At 37.5% G+C, this 24,682-nt stretch overlaps 1 pseudogene; it reads right to left on the bottom strand.

Annotated features, from left to right (window-relative positions):
- Positions 1-2,941: 2,941 nt before the first annotated feature.
- LOC148800524 (QWRF motif-containing protein 2-like) lies at positions 2,942-24,544 on the bottom strand (annotated as a pseudogene).
- Positions 24,545-24,682: the final 138 nt, after the last annotated feature.

Here is a 24,682-nt window from a genome sequence, read left to right as displayed (position 1 = left end):
TATGGCGGCCTACTTAGCCAAAGTTAGAGAAATCCTACCAGGCTTTCGCTCTTACTTCATTAGGCAGATTACCAAGGTCCGAGAACATTGAGGCCGATGCCCTGTCATGATTGGCAAGTACCAACGACAACACCATACAAACTGTGTACATAGAAGACCTGCCTCAGCCCAGCATTCTCGGGGGGCAGAAGAGCTCGCTCCTGTGTTGCAAGCGGAACCGAGCTGGACTGACCTACTTGTTGATTATCTGCTCTACAGGACCCTACCAACAGAACGCATCGCATCTCGGAGGGTAGAGCATCAATCAGCTCGGTACGTTCTTGTAGACGGACGACTGTATAGGAGGTCCTTCACGTTCCCCTACCTACGTTGCTTGCGACCCTCAGAAGCTGAGCTCGTACTTTGCGACATCCATGAAGGGTTATGCAGAGGGCACTTAGGGGGAAGAGTGCTCGCCCAAAAAGCACTAAGGCAGGGTTACTACTGGCCCACTATGAAGGCAGACACACTCGAACTCGTCAAGAAATGTGACAAATGCCAGAGGCATGCCAACATCCTCCATCAGCCCGCCACCGATCTGAAGTACCTAACTAGCCCGTGGTCCTTTGCACAGTGGGGAATCGACATCCTTAGTCCATTTCCATCAGCAACCGGGAAAAGGAAGTTCTTTGTCGTAGTAGTGGACTATTTCACGAAGTGGGTGGAGGCCGAGCCATTGGTGAACATTACAGCCCCGAACATCCAAAACTTCTTTTGGAAGAACATTGTGTGTCATTTCGAACTACTCAAGGTGCTGATATCGTACAACGGGAAGTAGTTTGAAGACATCAAGTTCCAAATTTGGTGTGTTGAGATGAGGATTCAGCAAAACTTCACTTCGGTGGCACACCCACAGGCAAACAAACATACCAAAGTGACAAACAGGGCTATCCTCCACGGATTGAAAGCTCACCTTGCGCGAGCAAAGGGTTGTGGGTGGATGAGCTACCCAGTGTCCTTTGGGCCTACCAGACAACCATCAAGACTACGACCAGCAAAACACCCTTCAACCTCACATAAGGAACAAAAGTTGTGATTCCAACGGAGATTGAAGTACCGATGTTGCGACTCGAACCATACGACAAATAGGCGAACGACGACGAGCTCTAGACCAACTTAGACTTGATTGAAGAGGTACGCGACCTGGCCTACATCCGGACTACGACTTACTAACAGCGGGTAGCTCAGTATTATAATGCCCAGGTGAGATGGGTGTTCGGAGAAGGCACCTACGAGCTTGAGACCATGGAAGGAAAATGAGTACCTTGAGCTTGGAACGTTGACAACCTAAGAAGATACTATCTGTGAATTCACAACTCCAACGCAACTGAAACCCTACTAAGTCCACACGATCATCACACTGATCAAAAGGACGACGGACTGGAGAGAGGACCCTGAGTCACTCCCATAGCCTAAGGGTATTGATGTTGAGCAGATAAAAGACCTCGGCACAATATAAGACCCAGTCGCCTCTTCGTCATCGGCAGAGAAGTCCTAGTTGCCTCTTCGACATAGGCAGCCTAAGACCCAGTCGCCTCTTCGGTATGGGCATACTAAGACCTAGTCGCTTCGGCATAGGCAGCCAAAAACCCCAGTCGCTTTGGCATGGGTAAGTCAAAAGTAGCCCATGCACAGACAGGTCAGGCATATACCCGACATTGTCTGTTCACCCCGACGTACAATGACATCGGATTATTCCTACTTGGATCTAGCTCGTCAGCTCGGTGCTTTGGGAGTAATCTATACTTAGAAAAATTTTGTGCACAAGAGTTTTTGAACTATAGTATTTTATTAATGGGGAGATACTTCGAGTACATGGCAAAAAAAAATTGAAACTACAACTACTTCACTGAGCTTGGAGGCTTAGGGCATCCCTTATATACAGAAGGTCTAAGAAAAGAGGCAAGTTACATTAGTTGACTTGGGGTTCCTCATCTCCAATGGAAGCATCAGCAGGTTGGTCAGTCTCCATACGATCCTTGGCATCACCATCTCCTTCTCCCTCCCCTGTCGTCTCATCACCGATGAGGTCATTGTCGTTCTCCTCTTCGGAGTTTGGGTAATTAGCGGCCTCAACGGCCATCTCCTTGGTGACTTTGGACGTCGTTATGGCACTAAGGTCGAGGTTGGGGAATTCGCACTGGGTCAACCACCTGTTGAGTTTGAAGCCCTTGCTGTAGCCATCCGCCCTGGCTTCGACCAACAACTCAAGCTACTCTACCGAAGACTTATACTCCTTGACGGCCTTGACCTTGGCCTCCTCCATCACTCTGAGCAGGATATCAGTTCACTCCTTTACAAGTGCTTCGAGGTTATCATTCTCCCTCTTGAGGGCCTCCTTTTGCTCCTCCAGCTCCTTCTTCTCCGCCATCATTAGATTCAACAACTCCTTTTTAGCTCACGCGTCCTTCTGTAGTTTGTTGATTTCGCTGCGAGCTAAGTTCAAATCAGCATGAACACTCCAAGAGGACTCCTCGGCCTCCAGAGCCCGCTTCAGGTTCCTTCGGACTGATAAGCCAGAGCATGGATCATGGAGTTCACCTGCCAAAAGAAGAAATAAAATCTAAGTATCGAGAAAAAAGTTGCGAATAATATAGTCCACGGGTCAGGTACGTACGACCATGCAATGAATCGCCGCTCTGGCCCCGAGTTGAGCTACCGGTAGATCAGCCCAATGAGCAACCTCCTCGGAGAAGACCGCGTCCTTACTCTTGAGGAGACCGAACTTCAGAGTCAAGATGCTTTGAGCTGCCCCGGACATGTCTCCTCTCGAAGGGGTGGTTGCCTGAGTGTGTTGAGGCTCGAACACCGGGGCCTCCTCAGGTAAGTGAGATGGAGAAGCTTTGCCTTCGTCTTTCTCGACCAAGTCGATAACTGGCGGCTGCTGGGAAACTAGGGGATGCTAAGGGATGGCGGTGTCGACGCTGGAAGTGGTTGTGGCCTCGTGGAGACGAGCCTTTTTGGAGGCCCTCGTCTTCTTCCCCTTCTTCATACTCCCGAAGAGCTTGACAACAGGAATATCAGCCATGGCTACTGTAAAAAGTAACGAATAAGGTAAGTCACAAGATCAAAATAAATGAAGAAGAAGAAAACAAGTACGACAATTGTGATGGTGACCAACCAGGAGGACTTAGCCCAGCTTGTATGAGTTTCTCTTTGGTCACGAAGTTTTTGAACTTCAGCCCGAGCTGTGCCCAAGATCGAACTTCCTCCCGTGTTTGTTTGTCCAACCTGACGCCAGGGTCCTAAATGGCAGGCCTCCAGGGAGTTGGAAATGGCCACCCCGTATTGTTACGAATTACGAAGTAGTGCCTCTTCTAGGCCGGGACTTTATTCGGGAGTTCGTGCAAGAGTTTGTACCTAAGACGAGGAGACATGTAATAACTTTACCTATGCTCGGGTAGAACACAGACTGAATTCTTTTTTATGGATAAGATCGAAGAAAAGGTATCGAGGTCCAAAGGCCGGTTATAGTCGTGGAAAAGATGGTACCTACAATATTGTGGATTGAGTTGGGATGGAGCTGGTCTATGGCGATGTTGAAGAATTTGATGACCTCAACTATGAAACGGTGAAGTGGGAAACACAGCCCAGCTATGAGCTTCTCCTCGAAGACCACCATCTCGTCATGACTGTGATCCCAAGGAAAATTACCTAAGGGAATGCTATAACAAGGTTATCGGGCAGCCTATGCCGAGCTACCACGGATAGAAGCCTATTAGCCGTCATCGTAGATGGGCCAAAGCTGTCTGGTGCCCGATCCCGACGCGAAGTGAAGGTTGACTTGCCAGAAGCCTCGCGTTCTTGCCGAGGTGAGTCCGCCTCGGACGGGTTAGAGTCCATATCCTGCACTGAGGTATCCACCTCGGTAGGGTGTGACTCCGCGACCTGCACCGAGGTGCCCACCTCGGCCCTAGCAGACTCGCCACTTTCATCAAGAAGGATATCTAAACTAACACTAAACATGTCGAGCTAAAGGAATAGGACAACGAAAATTGGAAACAAGGAAAGTCGAACTCACCAAGAAGACCGAAGAAAGCGGGATGACCTCGGTCATGGGGATAGTTGACACCGAGCTGTGAAACTTGAACGCGATCTCAAGGAACTCAATCACGCAGTTTGTGGTGAGAAAAATGGGCCCTTCGGCCCCTATTTATAGCCACCTTAACCGTAGTTCAATGGCCAAGATCTGCATGATCCAACCACTCCTATGAAAATTGGTTGCACGCCACCTGAGGTTGAAATCGGTTGAGCGTGCGCTTTGACGTCCGCGAAATTTATAAATGGCGTGACGTTCGCGTGTACATGATACGTGATCTGGGTCATTTCCTGGTCGAGCCAGGTGGTCATATAGATCCGACTGAAGAACCGCCCTCCCTACCATCTAAGCATCGTGTCAAATCCACCTGGGCTCGTCATGAACTCCCCGCATCGGGTCAGGACCCCTGGCACGAGGAGTGGGGGGCAATTGATGAGGGGTGATTTGACCCGACCTAGTATGTGAAGGACACGTGGACACGACCTTCCAGTAGGATGACAACTCAGCAAGGAGAGCCTCGTCAGTATTCAGGAGCTCAGGTGTTTGGGCACCTCGATACCAAAGCCACCTTGGCACCCGAGTATCAAAGTGACACGTAATCGACTCTAGAAGCTTCTCATCCGACTCCGACCCTCCCAGGATCACACCGCGTAATAGCAGGCCTTATCCTTTCCCCGCTCGGATCGGAAGGTAACAATAAACTTCATTGACTAACACGTTACTCTCCTTCTAAAGCATAACGGATCCCAACTACGCGGGCCAAGGATCTCGTAGCCGTTTCATGAGACCCGTGGCAGCTCAACTATATAAGGTCATCGACCCCCAAGACCCAAGTACATGCGATTAAGTGCATTCTAGCTCTCCTATTTCTTAAACTCTCAGCTCACATACCACAATTATTGACTTAAGCATCAGAGCGACCTCGTCGGGTTCTCTGATGCCCTTTTTCTTTGTAGTTCGAGCAATCTATTCGTCAACAAACATCCGAGCTGCCCTACAGCTAGGAGCATCCAGATCGCGCACCATCAAAACCCATTTTGCACATACGGGTATTATTGTTGCTTCATCACCCATGAGTGCTAAGATTGTCGCTAGATTAGCAAGGGCATCTACTTGCTTTTTTTTTTGCTTCTAGGTACGTGTTTAATGGTAGCATGCTCGAACTCCTTTAGTAATTGAATTGCATAATGGTGGTTGGGAACTAGGTTGTCCTTGCACACCTCATACTCTATCTTCAATTGGTGGATTACCAATTTCGAATCCCCATATACTGTGAGGTGGTGTATTTCCAAGTCAATGGCGATTTCTAAACCAATGATTAAAGCTTGGTACTCTGCCATGTTGTTGGAGCAAAGCTCAGTTAAGGCAAATGAGTATGTGAAGGCTTCTCTTTGTGGCGAGACAAATACAACACCGACACCTGCACCATCTTTGCGTGCTGCTCCATCGAAAAACATCATCCATGCTAGAATAGGGTGATCTATAAGGAAGTCTGCTAGTGTTTCTCCTTTCACAGCCTTCTATGGGACATAGGTGATGTTAAATTTTGACAAGAGGAGAGCCCATTTAGGCAGTCTCCTTGAAAGTACAGCTCGTGTCATGATGTACTTGAGAGGGTCTACCCTTGAGATAAGGTGGACAATATGTGCCAACATGTAATGCCGTAGCTTCTTCATGACAAAGATGAGAGGGTTTGAGGTGAGGAGCCCTACCCCACCCCTCATCATGATCATATCTTAGAACTACCAGTAGGAGACTTGGTAGTTCAACATCTAAAAGCCATCTATGGGTAGTTCAACATCTAAAAGCCATCTATGGGGTCCCCAGTCCAAATATAACCTTTTATCTCTAAGACTAAGGCTTCAGAGTCAAAATCTATCAAGATTATAGAATCATTGGGTCTAGTTAAAAGCCATGTGATTCCGGTAGATGGAAAATCTGGTGACCTTTGGCTAATTTGATGCCCTTTCATCAACTTGGAGATCATATCATCCTCTAATAATGTCATCGTAACTTTAATTTCTTCTTTTCCTCCAACAGAGGTCTGGCATATTGTTTGTGTAGATAATGAACCTTCTATGATGAACAAAGAATACTTTTGGAAACATCTTAAAATGATTCCTAGCTCGATCTCTTTCCCTTGGTGTTTGGTTAGAGAACTCAAATGTCATTTGCACTGCGAAAGATATAAAGATGAAGTTGTCACTTGCTCTTTGGAATACACTAGACTAGACTACTCATGGATATTGTCAATTAACTATGTTAGACCAGCCTAAACTTGGTCTAACAAGAGGGAACCACCCTAGTTCATCAAAGAAAGACTAAATAGAGTCTTGGCTTCAAACTATTGGAGAGTTTTTCTTTCCCGAATGCTATGATGAAACATCTCCCCTCTGTGGGAAGAAAACCCACTCCCATCTTATTAATTTTGACAAGAAGTATCAAGAGAACTTGTAAACTTCTTCACCTAGAAGCTTATTGGTTGAAAGAAGGTTTTCTGAAAGAAATAGAACACAACTAGGGCTCTATTCCTTAGGGTCCTTTACACTCCAAGTGCAACAAGGCATGCAAGTTTCAGTTCACAAATTGGGGGAGAGCCACCGCAGGAAACTGGGTGTAGAAATTGAAAACCATTACTGAAAGAGTTGAATAGTTACTCCTTAATTCTCCTACTAAGAATACCTTTGAAGAAGAGAGAAAATTGGTGGCTGAATATAAAAGATTGTTTACCCAATGCTGAACTTTATTGGAGATAGAGAGCGAAGGGTGCCCAAAATTAGCTGGCTTAGGTGTAAAGATGGAGAGTGGAGCTTAGATCCCTTAGTGATCCAGAATTCACTGGTGAATTTTATAAAGAGATCTTATCCTCTTATCATCTTGTTACTTCAGATATGGATAACCTTTTCCTTTCCCATGTGGTTACACAGGGGGTAAATAAATTAGTTTCAATGGTAGCTACGAGGAAGTAAAAAAAGAGCATATTTAATATAGTTCCATTAAAATCCCCAAGACCTATGGCTTATTAGCTACTTTTTACCAAAAATATTAGGAGGTAATTGGTAATGAGTTAGTGGATTTTATCCAACCTGTGTTCAAATAGAAGAAGATGTCTTATGTTGTTAATACTATATATATTTCTTTAATTCATAAGAAAGAGGCTCCGGAAGTGGTAATTGATTTCTGTCCGATTGGATTATGCAATATTACTCATTTTCTAGTCACAAACAATTAATATTCATTAGATTTGAAGGGCTAAAAGTCCCTTTTACCCTTAGAGAGCAAAGAGGAAGCATCCTCGACCAAAACCCTAAATTCACCAAAAGCACTAGAAAACATATTGGTTCTATGGTACCAATGTGCCGATAATGGCACCATGAAACCAATACTTCTATATTTAGCTAACTCCCTAATGTAATCAACAACAAACAATAACCCACTAGCCTTCAAAAACCTATAGATTAGTGGGTGCTCCAAGATCCAACTTACCCATTTGTTGTAATAAGTGGAACTAGATTTTCAACAATGAATAATTATGTCCCTGGCACACTTGTCAGCACCAATTTTTCTCAGTCCCTTCACCCTACATTTTTCGTACCCTCCTCTTAGACCTCAGAAACTTAGAAACATAACCAGATCAACTTGAGACTTTTCAAAACTCAAAATAATCTTGAGATCAATATCAATGTTCGATCAAACATCACCCTTAAACTTGGAAAACTATAACTTAGTTACACATTTGCTTTCATGACTAAACTGCAAAGATCCACCGTTCATTACACCAACTTCCTTTCTAATGGCCCCGATCTATGTGATATTCAAACTCCAACTCCTCAAAATCAAATCCAACACACTCATCATCTCAAGATCACCAGGAATCAATCAACCAACAAATCCCACCACAAATCTACGAATATCAACCACAAAACACCAACATCTCATTTTGATGCCCCAAAATGATTTCTAAGATCGACCATATCTTTCTCAAATCCGAACTATCCACTTGACTCCTCACCCTAATCCATGCCTACCTACCAAATTGTTGGTTAAAATTCCCCCGTTTGACCCCCCCCATCAAGCCTAGATTCTATTTCAACAAATCTCATTAATTAGAGTTTACCATCCGTCATCCCAATTTCATGATTAATCAGACCTTATTCAATGACCGATAAAACCCCAACACATCAAATTTCATGACCAAACACCTCCATTTGACTCTTGAGAAAATAAGATTATATTTTGGGCTCTCTCGTTGATTGGAAAACCATAAGCTAAGACCATGATCTGAACTAAATCAGTCAATATACACCTTTATTCAAAGATTCATCGTTTTCATCAGATTCGAGACGATAAAAAATGCCTACCCACCAAATTTCATCCCAAAATTCCCCCATTTGACCCTTCATCAAATAAAGATTCTATTTCAATAAATCTTGTTGATCCGAACTTGTCAACCATAGGTCTTAATCATCTTGACCCTATTTGTCCGGTTAGACCTCACCATTGTGTTTAGAGACCCAAAAAAACCCAACATGCCAAGTTTCATGATCAGATTTAGACCCGGGTAGCCTGACAGCCCGACCCAGCCCAGTCCGCACCCCTGTCGGGCTTGGACATGTACTTAGGCCCGCGGGCCCAAAACACCAAGCACGATTATGTGTCGGGCCAGGCTTGGGATTTGTCAAAAAAGCCCGGCCCGACTCATTTATATAATATTTATTATAATATATTATTAATTTAATATATATATATTATTCTTTTTCTTTATAATTTCTTTTTCTCTCTTTATTTAGCCGCTTTAGTAGTGGCATGAGCTATATACTTTGGGCTCGGGCCCAAGCCCGGGCTTCAGGCTTTTTATGAGGGTCAAGCTTGGGCCCAAGTTATAGGCCCGATACTCGGGCTGGGCTCGGGCTCAGGCCTTAAAAAAATCTGTTAATGCAGACTGAAAGCCCAACCCATGAACAGGTCTAATCAGATTCATCTGTTTGACCGTTAAACTATAAAGATACCATTTTGTCATACCAGATTAAATTGTCACGTGATCCATCCCAACCTAAAGCCTCAAAAGGGTGATCTGATGTCAAACCCATTCTTGACTCATTTGAACACCTAGACTAATGAATTTGAGCCTAATAGACCCAAAAAGCCCTAAAACCCAAAGATACGCCCACTTAAAACAAAAAAAAAGACAAAACCACATTTAAAAGTTTATCAAATTTACATTTTCTACCACTGACAACCCTAAATACGAGACTGCCATGATAGGTACGCCCCAAGCTCCCATTGGATGCACAAAACCTATAAAAACCACCCCCAAATCAAAGACATTCTTTCACCAAAGAGGAAAAGTTTACTAATCACCATTTTCTTTGAAAAATCCTTGCATATTCTCTTGTAAAAGTTTTCTTGAAGCCCAAGCTTTGTGATTGGATGAATTTTAGACCTCTTCCTCTCATTTCCTCTATAAATACAAACCCAACTCAAGCTTTGAGAAAGGAGGAAACCTAAGAGAGACCCCTAGAGAGAGAGAGAGAGAGAAAGAGAGAGGGGGGAGAAACTAGAAAAAAAGAGATCTAAAAGAGAAGAAGATGAGAAAAGATCATTTTTTCCAACCTCTATAATCCCAAAGTCCTTGAAGATCAAACTTCAAATCTGTCCATTTACTTTCAGCTACAAGACTTGAAATTGAAAAGCATACCATCCATCCAAGTATCTCAATCCGAATTCTTTGAACTTGTTCTCATTGCTAGAAAACTCCAGTCAAGGTACATATGAAAGGTAAGTCTTTCATTTTAGCTTTTAAATATGATTTCTTAATCTCTATTTTTTTTTTAGTTTTTTTGGATTGCTTGAGGTTCTAAAATGTTGGAAAACTATTATTTGCAATTTCTTCCTGACTAAGAATAGAGGCAAGGAGGCGAGGGCCTTAGGGAAATCAGTGCCTAAGACCCGATAACATCTCCTCAAAATCGGTCTTAGGAGAAGTTGAAAGCATGTTCCTCCAGATTTAAGAAATTCCTACAACCATTTCTTTTTTTTTTCTTCATTTGAAATTGAGCTTGAAAAACTCCAGTATTGGGTTGCTACAGCAGTTTGGAGAGAGGGGTGCCTAATACCTTCCCTCTCCCAATTCTTGGGGACCCGAAATCTCTCAATTTTGCGCCTTTTCCCATGGAGAATGGGGTCACTATTGAAGGCAAATCAATTTTTTTTTCGAATCTGAAAATGAGGGCCCGTTCTCTCTAAACATATGTGGCAACTCCATCTTTTTGAGCCAGCCATGAGCTTCCCGGAGCTCACAACACTCATTGTTGTAGACCAGTGCGAGCTCCGAGAAGATCATGGCCACCTCAAACAAAAGGAGTCGCCACACATTTTTTAAAGGAAATGAGCCATTGTTTTCAACTTTGGAAGTTTATTTTGTTTCTTTGACAGTGACTTCATTCTCTATGGGAAAAGCATTTAACTAAGAAATTTTGGATTTTAAGGATTGGGAGAGGGAAGGTGTTAGACACCCCTCTCTCTAAGCTATTGTATCAACCAAATAAAGGAGTTATTTAGGCTCAATTTATGGCAAAATAACTAACATAATGATTATTAGAATATTTTAAATATGGAGAAAAGCATTCCCGCCTTCTCTTAAAATTGATTTTGAGGTGATGTTATTCGGTCTTTGGTAGTAATTTCCCTAAGACTCTTGCCTCTTTGTCCATTTATCTTAGTCCAAAAGAAGTTGTGAATACTAGTTCTCCAAGATCCTAAAACTTTTAGCAATCATCACCTAAAAATTACAAATTTGAGCTAAAGATGCAATGAGAGGCTTACCTCTCTTGTGTAATTTTGTTAATGAGGTTTCAACAATTAGAATAAGTTGGAGTGGAGGTTGGATGAAATGTTGAGTTGGGAGTGCTTCTGGTTGCTAATCTTCAATCAAGAAACCGGGGAAGCAAATTTAAAATTTAGGGCTCGAGTTGGGTCTTTATTTATACAGAAAAGGAAGGAAAATAGGTCTGACTCTTGTTAGGGGTGTCAACGGTATTCGAAAATCCGATTTCGAATTCGAGATTTAACATAATCTAATTGAATTCATATAATTTGAATATCTAATTGGTCGAATTTAGGTATCCTATTCATACCGAATAACTAATCAAATTCGAATTTGGATATGACCTGATTCGATTCAATAAATATCCGAATTTGACCAATTAATTAATTCTTATATATTATATATAAAATGTTTAATTGTTTTATATAATTTATATATATAACTAAATTATATAAATCATTTATATATTTATATACTTTATATAAATAAAATGTTTATTAATTACCTAAAATAATTAATGGTCAAGTTAAAATCAAATCAAATTCAAATATCAAATTTTCTAATCTGATTCGAATTCAGATATTTCTTTATTCAATTTGAATTTGATCCATTTACACCCCTAACTCTCACCCAATCATAAAGCCTAAGCTTTAAGAACATGTAAATTTCAAAAAAGGTGCTCAATCAAGCTTACCTCTTTGGTGAAATGATTATCCTTGATTTGGGGTTGATTTTCATGTGTTTTGTACATCCATTGAGGTTTTGGGGCATGTATATCATTGTCATTTTGTATTTAGGGCAGTTAGCAGCCTAAAATGTAAATTTGACACTTTAACAACAACAATTTTGTCTTTTGTTATCTTTAAGTGGAGGTATCTTTGGGTTTTTGTGTTTTTTAAGTTTAATTGGCTTAATTTTATTAGTCCAACTGTTTTAGTAAGTCAATTAAGGGGTTGATATCAACCCCAAACCTCTTGAGTTCTTATTTTGGGACAACAGATGTATTGATTTAACCTAATAAATTAAAATGGAATCTATTTAGTTTAACGGTTAAATGGATGAATTAGGCTATTAAATTTGAAGTACAAGGGGTTTTTGAATATTGTGGTGAAGTTTGATTGGTCAAATAATGTTAGGATGATGGAGATCCACGGCTGCATGCTCCAATCAACGAGATTTGCTGAAATATTATATTAACTTGATGGTAGATTAAATTGGGGAATTTTAATATGAAATTTAGTGGGTAGACATTTTTGAACATCGTAAATATGATGAAAGTGATGGATCTTTGATCGGAGAGGTGGATTAAAGGATTTGGTTCAAATCAAGGTTTTGTCTTATGGCTCATAAGCTGGTGGATCTTTTGATGTGTTGGGGTTGTTTTGGTTTTAAAAATAGTGGTAAGTTCTGTTTGGTCAAATAAGACTTGGATGATAGGGATCTATGGTTGTTACACTATATTCAATGAGATTTGCTAAAATGAAATCTTGGGTTGATGAAGGGTCAAAAGATGGAATTTTTTTATGAAATTTGGTGGGTAGGAATTTTTAACATCCAAAATCTAATGGAAATGACGGATATATGGTTAAAGATGTGGATTAAAGGATTTGGTTCATATTAAGGTTTTAGCTTATGGTTTGTGAACTAATGAGAAGGGTTGAGTTGAAATCTTTCTCGTTTTGGGAGGAATTTGGGGATCCAGACAGGAGAAGGTTTTGGACTTAATGAGAACTGCTTTGTTGTTTGGGGCTACATTTTCTTATGTAATTTAATCGTAATCATCATATTGGAATCTTTATTGATCGGGCGATTAAACAAGGGAATCTTGAGTTGAAATTTGGCATGTGTGCAAGGATTAAGATAAGAAGTTAGGTGAATGGTTCAGATTTGAGAAAGAATTTGTTGATTAAACATCACAAAGATAGAGACCATCAGAGAGGAGGTTATTTTGATGAATGGTGGATTTTTGTAGTTTGGTCATAAAATGCATCATGCAACTAAACTTTAGTTTCTTAAGTCTAGGGATCGTGTCTAATTGGATGTTTGATGTTGATCTCAATGTTCTCATTTGTTGTATGGGTTCCATCAAAAGTAGAAATTTTGGGTTTTGGAAAAGTCTCAAGTTAATATGGTAGTGTTTTCAAGTTTTAGGTTTTATAATTAGGTATAAAGAGGTAGAGTGAAGGGACCGAGCAAAAATTAGATATTGACAACCAACATATCATACCCTCGAATAACGTTAAAATGTCCCTTGTGATCCACAGATCCCATAACCAATGGCCTAAATGCTTGTCCAATTTCTTATGCCCCCAATGACGTTGTTTCAGAGTCTAAATAGGCGAGGTTAATATGCTTCAAGTAAGATATGAATGGTAATTCAATGATGGCATCATAGGAAGAGGAATGAGCACTAAAAGAGGACTACAATATTTTCATACAAGCAACATCAATAAGAGCAAAAACAATATCAATAAACAAAAGACGAGAACATAGAGAATTGTGAAGAAGATGAATAATATCCTAGAATGAAGTTTGACACTTTCATACTTAGGTGCAATTTAATGTTGTAACATGACACTTCCCTTCCATTGTATATGCTTGTTGACAAAAATACTTTTGTGAATAAGTAGAGGGGCTATCTTTGGACTAGAAAAAAAAAAAAAAAAAAAACGACAAGGCCCATTTCACCAGCGTAGAAACAAATTTTGTTTATGTAGGTACATGGATTTAGACCCTATGGAGACTATATTGTAAATACCCATGATAGTTATAAATATAACCCTAGCAAGTGCACTAGTTATCAAGAACTACTGAAATTAAAAACTAGAAAAGGAAAATAGAAGCAAGGATCACTAATCGAATATGCAATGGTTGAAATCGCTAGGACTTTAGGTCCACCTAACCAATGTAATGAATATTAATGGATTCGATTTACCAAGATTATTTGCCATTCCCATAAGCTGAGGTCTTTCCAAATTTATTTAATATTTTCTCTCGAGATATATTAAAACTACGTTCATCAGGTAACCCTTCGATCTCTCGAGTAGAATTCTCAAGATGGAAATGCATTAAGTCCAAGAAAAACCATTAAATTCAGATGAATCATGTATATATATCTCTATATACCATTCAATTTACACTATGAATTATTCAGTCGATTATGTGAATTTCTCTCTCGTTTCATTCACATAACACAAATCAATTAAGAGGTGGCCAAGCTCTTAATTGCATTAAGCACAATAATTCATAGAATATATGGAAATCACAATTTTGGAAAAATCATAAAGATAAAAATATATTTATTAACATGGTTAGGCTTTCCACAGCCGTAGAAAAAAAAATCAGTTCATGATAAGAGAATTAAAGCAAATAAAGGGAAAGAAAGAACTCTTGAATTCGCCCATGGTGCTGAGATCTCCTCTTCTTGCCACCACCTTTTTCTTGGTGATTTCTTAAATTCTTGATATCCTTCCTCTGTTTCTTGACTTCTTTTCTCCTCTCTTGACTGATAGCTTAATGCAATTCGTAATCCTCTCCAGAGATTGAGTGCTCCAAGGCTGGTCTGCCCCCTCCTTTATATAGCTTAAAGGGGAGGTGGTGGTCTCCTACTTCCTCTTGAAGTTTATCTTACAAGAATAGAAAGTCATATTCTAATCATACTCTTATCTTTTTATCTATTGAACTCAATCCCTTTATCTTTCTAAGATTACATCAAGAATTTAGATCTGGAAGGACTCTTCTCAGTTTCTTGTTCTTGGATTTGTATTAGACCTCCTCTACGAATTGGGCTTCAGCCAGGCTTTTCTGCAAGTTGGGCTTCAGCTGCGGATTGGGCCTTCCTATGAATTTTTCCTAATTTCGGTCCCGGATTTGACTTCGATGCAGGTCGAATCTACGAAAACCCAAAACATGAAAGTTGTGGCTTCTTCTCTTATCTTTCCAGTGGGTCTTGAATCAGCCCAATCAGAATTCGGATACGCGAATTATGCCCAGATTACTGAACGCTGCCAAAACTGTGAAAAATCATCCGATTTGCCTTTCTTTGCTCCTGATACCTTCTTTCATGCCCTGAACCGAAATACAAGAGATATGAGTCCAATTAAGTACTAATTAGGTATGAAAGACAAAATATTTGGGGATAAAAATGTGATAAATTCTACTCTCATCAACCCAAATAAGTGACCACAACACAATCACATTGTACTGCAAACCCAAAACCCCACACTCAAATAACAATTGCATTGAAAAATACTTAGCCATGATTGACCTTGGAGAAGGCCCATACAATGTAGTTGTTCGACAATCTACAAACCAACACCCTTGTAGTAAGATGCAACGAACCATTTCCCCAACACAAGATTAATAGAACTCCAAATGTCAACACATCTGTGGTTCAATACACCAACACAGTAACCCTCTCCGCTTACACTTTGATATCCCTATCTAGGGAAAAAGTTCCCATGGAGTTATCAAACTTACTAATGTGCTTGTGGTGGGGTTGCCACGTTGGCCATCATTTAGGTTCTACTACTAAGGAGGATTGTATACTATTAGGTGTGGTTTATTAAGAATTTAGTTAGAATATGGCTTTTAAAGGGGGACATAGGTCTGAGTTCAATAAGTCTTTGAACATATTCTTAGATCTCTATCCAGCTTACTAGTTATTCAGAAGGGCCACCGATCTTTTCAATTATGAGGATTGGTTATGAAGGTGTTGGGAACACGGATGGTTGTTCAATGAGCATAATTTTTTTTCATGCGAATTTGAAAAAAAAAGTGTTTGGTCATTTTGTGATTTGCTCAATCTAAGGTAGCCCCTACTTATTGATGGAAATATTTTACTATATTGTGTTTAAACTGTGTAAAGATGGAATAGCTTTTGAATGTAGTAATGGATTTGAGCTAATTCCTAGTTGTTGTAATCTCCATAACTGTAAGATAATAAGTTCCACAACTTTTCTTAGCTAGAAAAATGATGGATCCATACATCATGTGCAATTGAAGCCCAAGGAATTTTTTCCATGGTTGCTTAGATGAAAATTAATTTGAAGTTTGCCTACTTCTTAATTATATCCCAACTCATTAGAGAATTATGATGGAATAATGAGATTTTGACAAAAAAAAAATTTATGAGGAAGGTAAAATCATTGTAGTGATAGTGATGATATCTGAATTTCTTATATTACAACAAAGAGAGAGAGAGAGAGAGAGAGAGAGAGAGAGAGAGAGAGAGAAAGAGAGTCTGAATTGTTGGAAATAGAGAATTCAAAAGAGAATCGCAGGATATGATGGAGGCAGAAAATACATATTCGTTTGGGTCTGAAATAGACGTAATTCCCTCTTATCTTTAGTATGGGCATTGACCTTCATGTTTTGAAGTTTGTGCTTGGTAATACATTTTGTTTAGATTTAAAACTCTTTTGTATGTATTCGTATATGTAGTTATGTTCTCTGGTCAACGTAATTATTCTATTTCAAAAATTCATAGAATTAGTTGGGCAAAAATGATTGATGATTTTGATATTCATAGTTGTGACAAGGGAGGTCTTTGTCTAATTTAAAAGGGTAAAATACAAAAACCTCCCCTGAAGTTTCTGACAATCATAAAAACCTTCCCTATATTTTGGCAAAAATATCCCCTTTATTTTTGAAAAATTCAACAAATACCTCGTTTCTGTCAATGACCAAGACGGAAAACGTTAAAGAGATGATCATTTTTTTTCAAAATACCTATTTTACCTTTATACGAATTAATGTGCATCTGGAACACTATTCATCTTCTTCCTCACCACGCACAATGACAGAATGGCAATGCACTCCCCCCTCCAACCTTCCCTCTTCTTGAATTTCCCTCTGATTCTCTCTCTCCACCAACACGGAATAGCACTATTCATCACTCCCCTCTCTCTATCATTCTTCAATATTCATCAATGGCACCTTTACGTCTCCTTTTGCTCTCCTTATTCTTCTTCTTTCTATCTGAGGCTTCCCCGCCACTTTGTTTCCTCCTCATCACGAAAGATGGTGTAACCCACCGATATCTGACAATGTCCTGCTACCGGTAATGGAGATAGTCCGAGGTGATGATATGGGACTATTGCTTAAACTCAATGGTTTCTTGGATGAAATAAGTTTTGGTGGAGCAGTCATCCTTGAACTAGTGTTCGTCGACCAGGGTCTTGTAAATGCCGCAACCGGCTATTTGTTTCCTGCCAAAACCTAGCAGGGACACTGATTCCATGAAGTTCAATCCGAGCTTGAGAAACCCCATTGCACTCTTGTACTCCAGAAGTTCTACCATAGGAGCCACTCTCAGTATCAGATGCAGTGAGATCGGAGGGAACTGATGACCCGTTTTTGGATTGGCATCCATTGCAAACTGGTTCCTGTAAGCCAAAGCAGTGGTAAGGAGATCAACAAAAGGTTTGAATCGGCAAAGAGAAATGAAGGAATAGAGAGTGACCCGAAGAACTACGGAAATGGCAAGAGTGAGATCGAACACTATTACTGTCTTCAATTTTTCTTACGTCCTTTCCCTAAGGGCTCGTACAAGAAAAGCAACTCATTTGTATAATACAAACTTTGCAAGGGAAAAAAAGGGGATGCAAGGACCCTAGACCAAATTCTCAAAAAAACAATTTTTTTCCAGACAAATCAAAAGAGAAAATTCAAGACCAAGAATGCACCTATGTTCTCCTCCCAGAAAAAGAAATCAACTCAAGGTCTTAAAGGACCTAATTTAGCTAGAAATAGAATATTGGAATGAAAACAAAAGGAGAGTCAAAGAAAGATTGCCGAGAAAAGAATGAACTATGATTTTAATTTAACAAACCCCTATGTAATTTTGAAAAAATCGTATGGTTACAAACCTCAATGGGAGGCTTGTGGAATTGGCATCCATTGCATGTTGAATAGTCTTTACAAAGTCAGCAATGCTTGAATCCTGATGTAATCTACCATCAAACGATGCCCTCATACCTTCATCAATCATTGATTGCTGTAATGCACGACCCACGGTTCCAGATCCAATGAGTTTTTTTCTTGTCAATAGTGTAATCTGAACTTCTTGTTAAAGGATTTTCCGTTCTAGTTCTGCCTGGCCAATATTGCTGATCAATGGGTTTTGAGTTCTCCATCTGATCTATTCCTCCAGGACCATTAATCTTCCCTCTCAATGGAGTTGTCCTCCTCTGCTCTGGTGTAGCCTTTCTCGTATTACTCAAATTGGGCATTGGAGCGGCCTTCATCTTATTAATCGGAAGTGAGAATGATTCCCCATGAAACGAAACTGATAAATTCCATGTAGAAGTGAACAACATTTTTGAAGCTATTGAAACTTCAGCAACATTGCTCGTCCTCGTCGAATCGGGCAAGTGGCGTGGTGGGTTGATGAGCGACTGGACGCCTTTGCTCGGCAGACTAAGACCATTTGATAAAAGATGACAATGGTGTTGAAGCGGTTGTCGAGGTAGTGGGCCTCGAAACAAGAGGAGGTGGGCATCGTCTAGAAGAAGAGGATAAAATAGAAGAGGTGGAAGTGGAAGGAGACATATACTTAGAAGTGATTTCTTTGGATTTCGGTCTCCGAGAACCAACGCCGCTATTGTCCTTTTCAAAAGGTAATAGGGGAAGCCTTTTTGGATTTCGATGAATCTATTCTTGTTGTGAGGAGGTAAGCGGAGTGCCTTGATGGAGAGGTCTATTGCAATCTTCTAGAGGGGGGAGTGCACCGCCATTCTACTACAATGCGTGTGAGGAAGAAGATGAATAGTGTTCGAGCAGATCATAGAGAGATGGGTAAAATAGGTATTTTGAAAAAAAATGATAATCTCTTTATCGTTTTCCATCTTGGTCATTGACGAAAGAGAGGTATTTGTTGAATTTTTTCAAAAATAGAGAGGAGGTTTTTGTTAAAATGAAACTATAGGGGAGGTTTTTATGATTGCCAAAAACTTCAGGGGAGATTTTTGTATTTTACCCAATTTAAAAAGTGAAAGAGTGTTTCAATATTTAAGAGAAACATTGAAAGAGTTTTAATTAATTTACCCTATGTTTTGAAATGAAAGATATGTGGCAAAATATGACTGGATGGTCCAATAAATTTCTTATACTAAGGGTTAGAGGATATGAGCCTATAGAACTCATGATCGGTTTGGACTGATCTCGACTATACCTAATTTGTAATGATTGGTACAGTATCACCCCTTAATCCAGTTACTGGTTAGCTTGTTTCTGTTATTCCTCTTATTCTAAGAGAAGGCTCCTTTTGACGATAAATAAAAAAAGCCTATTTCACTATTTCGTAGAATCTCAAACATTTACGTGATAAAATGTTAAGCTCCATTTGGTTTGTGGGATGGGAAGAGGAATTATGGAATAAATACATATATATTTTTTTAATTTTATTATACTAATTTATTTATTTATTGTATATTTAAGCAATTGTATAGACAAAATTCGTATAAAATTAAAATTTTAAGTTTTATGTCAATTTTTTTTAATAAATAGCTTTGGCCCGATGCACGGCCCGGCCTGGCCCAAGACTCGACCCACGGGCTTGGGTTGTGGGCTGTGTTGGGCTGACCCCCAAAATTTTCGTTGGGGAGGGCAGCACAGCCCGTAACGGATCACGGGCTAACACGGCACGACCCACACTTTGCACAGACCACAGACCACACTTTACACCTCTACCCACAACACATCCCAGCTGCCATGTATTGGGAACATCTCCTGATGATAGTACAAGAAATGACAAGGAATCATCAGGAGATGTTCCCAATACACGGCGGTTGGGATGTGTTGTGGGACATTGTGGGGCGCTGATTTGAACTAGTGGCGGCATGAGTTCTACTTGTGCTTCCATGATTCCATCTCATCTCTGAAGAGAAGAAAAGAATTGATGTGATGCAAATAGTCAAAGTGAACAAATACCTCATTGATCTATTCTCTTTGTAGAAATATTGTACTTCGCCTCTTTATGTTATGATAATTGATATGAATCAGTTCATTCTCATTAAACTGAGTAGTTAGCTTTTATAAACGGTTACAAAACCAAAACTCACTCACAACCTCTTTTCTTATGAGTCATGGCAGACATGACCTCCTATATGTTTCTGTATTTCAAGTCCACCTTCAATAGGTGATCTTGTCTTCTAGGGTTCCTAAAATGAGCTAGATACCCATCTCAGGTCCCTCTATGAAAAACTCAATTGTTAGATTGCGTAAGCCATTACTACCTTCAACTGTGTGATTGATTCAGGTCTCAGGCCTTACAGAGTAACCTTTAAATGATCTATAATTTCTTCTTGTGCTCTCATGAAAGTCTATGGTTTGTTGAATGCTGTCTCTCTTATTGATTCAATGGAGTTTCAGGGGAAAGTCTACGGTGGTTGAATATTGCTTCTCTTCTTGACTCAATGGAGTTTCAGGGGTGGGAGATTGAAAGAGAAGAAAGAGGATGACAAATGGTGATTTAGGTTAAAGATTCTTTTAGGCTAACCTATACCTTTCCCTTCCTCCACCTACTTTTTCCTTCAAACCAAACATAGCCTTAGTATTATTTTAGTAAAGGATTTGACTATGATATGGAAAAGATATGGTATCGGAAAAACTATATCCAAAAAACTATCATATCTTATGTGAAATCATATACAAAAAGGAGGTATGTATTGGGTTTTTTAAAAGTTCAGGGATGTTTTTGTTGAAGTGACAGTTCATGGGAGTTTTTTATATTTTACCCTTAATAATTAATTATATATTTATCGGTATTATTTAATTAATTATATATTTATATTTTACCCTTAATAATTAATTTTTTCAATTTTTTTGAAATTTTTATTTTTTTATTCCATGTCATTTTTTAAAGAACCAATGAGATGCTTTCCTTCCCAAACAATCTATTCTCCTAAAATTTATCCTAAATTACCTCCCCCACTTTCTGCTAAATCATCTCCAATTCCTATTTATCTCCTAACTTATCTCCACTGTTTTCAAAACCGGACTAGACCGGACGGTCTCCTAACTTATAAACCAGGTTGTGATCAACACTCCTAATTTCATCTAAATTAATATTTTAATCTCTAATAAATAAAAGTAGTTTAATCAACAATAATTATTAAAAATTTATAGCAAAAATGCATAATAATTGAAAATATATTGATAATGAAAATAAAATAGATAACTGATAAAAATAAAATAATTACAAAAATTACAAAAATAATAAAAATACTAAAAATATATTAAGTTAGTCATAAATATTGTAATCTTAGAAATACAATAAAAATAATAAGTATAATATATTAAATTTAAAAAGTTATATAACAATAGTTTAATATCCAGTAATTATTAAAAATTTTCTGTTAAATAACAAAACAAATATAGATTTATACATAATTATCGACAATATATTTATAAAAACTATAAATAATTGCTGAAAATACAAAAATTATTAATTTTAGTATATTAAATATATAATAAATATAGATTAAGATCTTAAAATCATTATTAATGAATATTATTTTTTCAAAGTTATTTTTCTAGAACTATTAATTGATACAAGTGAAATTGTTTATTTAAAATATTATTTAGTTATTTAAATAATATCCTTATTTAAATTTTGTAATTTTAATTATTAATTGAATTTAATAATCTATAAAACTATAATTTATTCTATTATTACATAATTTCATTATTAATTTTGTAAAAATTTTAAATTATTATTAATTATAATGTTATGTTATGATTTTTTATTTTTTATTTTTCAATTTATTACATAATTTCTTATTTTAACTATTTAAAATATAGTTATCTTTAATTTTTTGTTCTTTAAAATATTTAGTTATTTACACTTTTAAATAGTATATAAAATATTTAAAAATACTCATTATTTGATATTTAAGATATTTAGCTATTGAAATATTGAAATAATATTTTATTATTTTAATGTTAAATTTCTGTTATTGAAATAATAAATTTTGCACTAGCAATATAAATTATGATTTTCCATATTATTCAAATTAAATGTTATTCAAATAACAGAAATGTAACATTAAAATTATTTAAATATTTCAATAACTAAATATATTAAATCTAAAATAATGAGTGTTTTTAAATATTTTATTTACTATTTAAATATTTAATTAACTCTATATTTTAAAGAACGAAAAATTTAATGTAACTATATTTTAAATAGTTAAAATAACGAAATTATGTAATAAATTAAAAAAAAATAAATCATGACATAATATTATAATTAATAATAATTTATAATGTTTGCAAAATTAATAATGAAATTATGTAATAATAGATTAAATTGTAATTTTATAGATTATTAAATTCAATTAATAATTAAAATTACAAAATTTAAATAAGGGTATTATTTAAATAACTAAATAATATTTTAAATAACCAATTTCACTTATATAAATTAATATTTCTAGAAAAATAACTGTTAAAAAATAATATTCATTAATAATGATATTAAGATCTTAATCTATATTTGTTATATATTTAATATAATACAATTAATAATTTTTGTATTTTCAGCAATTATTTATAGTTTTTATAAATATATTGTCAATAATTATGTATAAATCCACTCCTAATTACTGGATATTAAACTACTGTTATTTTACTTTTAAATTTGATATATTATACTTATTGTATTTTTGAGATTACAATATTTATGACCAACTTAATATATTTTCAGTATATTTGTTATTTTTGTAATTATTTTATTTTTATTAGTTATCTATTTTATTTTCATTACCAATATATTTTCAATTATTATGAATTTTTGCTATAAATTTTTAATAATTATTGTTGATTAAACTAATTTTATTTATTAGAGATTAAAATATTAATTTAGATGAAATTCAGAGTGTTGATCATAACCTGGTTTAGTTCAGTTGTAGGCTATTTGGCCAAGCAAATCGACATGGTCAGGTTGGTTTGTTGGTTACCCGAAATCTATTGACCATTAGTGAAAACCAACTAAATTGGGTTGTATTGGTTTGGGTTAATTTTTGGTTTGCTCAATTGGTTTAAAAGATTATATTGAAAACTTAATTTTAAATTTTAAAAATTACATTAACATTATTAAAAAATAAACTTATAATATAACATATTTGAGACTAATAAATATGGAAATTTCACCCCTTTTTCATATTAAAAATTATATTTAAAATAAAAAAATATTAATATATATCTGTGATTGGGTCATTTGATTTTGGTCAATTTACAAATGGCCACAACGAAACTGATCCCAATCAATCGGAAATATTAGAATCTGGGCAACTCGGGTTGGGTTGGTTGGTTAAATCAGTTCGACGAACAAGCTTAGCTGAAATAAATTATTTCTATTTTTGTATTTTAAAAAGTTATTAAAATTATTATAAATATAAATAATTAATCATTTTTTAAAAAAGTTAGAAATATAAAACAATTGTATACTCTTATGTGTTTTATTGTTTAGCTTTCCTTAACAAATCCTGTGCATTGCACGGGTCCTCGCTAGTTAATTAATTAATAAATGTTATTAGAATTGATTTTCCCACTATTTTTCCTTTTTAATAAAAACCGGAAGTCTGGAACATAAAAATTATCTACTCATTTTTTCTTTTTTTCCATCCCTTTCTAACCTTTCCCATTCCGTCAAAATCTTTCCACAAATCAAACTCAGCCTAAGGTAGGAATGGCAACGGGGCGAGTTCGAGGTGGGGATTACATTTCCCATCCTCGACCTCGACCCCCAAATCACTCTCTGTCCCCATGCTTGATCCCCGGCAGGGAAAGGAATCTCCCCTCCATCCCCGACCCTGATGGGGTCGAAGACCCAAATCCCCGATGGACTGAGAGGTTGAGATAGAGAGATTGAGATGGAGAGAGAGAAAGAGAGAGAGAGAAATAGAGAGAAAGGACCTTTGGGATGGTTAAGATCGGCGAGGAGAGAGAGTTCGATGGGTGATGACATCAAGATGACGGCGGTCAACGACGATAGGCGAAGGTTAATATTTTAAAAAGGTAGGGGCTTTGATGGGTCGGGGTTAATATTTTAAAAGGTTAATATTTTAAAAAAGTAGGGGTTAATATTTTAATAATTAATATTTTAAAACGAATAATATTGTATAAATATATAAATTTATAATATATTCTAATATTATATATATTATATATATAAATATTAATCGGAGACAGGGCGGGGGGGATTGCATTCCCCGTCCCCGATCGGGGATTCAGGGGTAGCCTCATCTCAACCCCGACTCGGACCCTGCTAAGGTAACCCATCCCCGATCCCATTGGGTCGGGGAGCCGGCTACCCGTCAGGGGATGGGGAAAATTGTCACCCCTAACCTAAGGTTTTAAAAATGACATATTCCTAAACCGTGGATAATCTGTTTGTCTTTGATGTGGCAACCAAATCTTAATTCTTTGATTTTGGTTGGGTTTCTTCGCAAAAATCTAATTGCCGAAACTTGTCCGTTGCTTTTCAAACATCTCATTAATTATGAACACTTGTCCGTTCTTCTTGACTTCATGAAGTACCATAACTTCGATTTAGCACAGACCTCGTTGGTCGTCCATAGCTTCATACTGTAGATCTCAGAATGCTCATCTATATCGCAGGGAAGAGCCCTCTCCATAGCTTCATAGCTTCATACTGGTGAAACCTGAAAGTCACCGTTTCTGCGAGAGGAAGGCAATATTAAAACCCTAGAAGCTTCTTTTTCTCTCCCTACTTGTTTACTGAGTCTTGTTGAGATGACTCTCAAGTCTCAATG

The sequence above is a fragment of the Nelumbo nucifera genome, chromosome 4 (genome assembly GCF_055504915.1).
Source record: "Nelumbo nucifera cultivar China Antique chromosome 4, China Antique-T2T, whole genome shotgun sequence".
In the NCBI taxonomy this organism is placed as follows: Eukaryota; Viridiplantae; Streptophyta; class Magnoliopsida; order Proteales; family Nelumbonaceae; genus Nelumbo; species Nelumbo nucifera.
The sequence above is the reverse complement of the archived record's forward strand: the minus strand, read 5'-3'. Positions and strand labels throughout refer to the sequence as shown.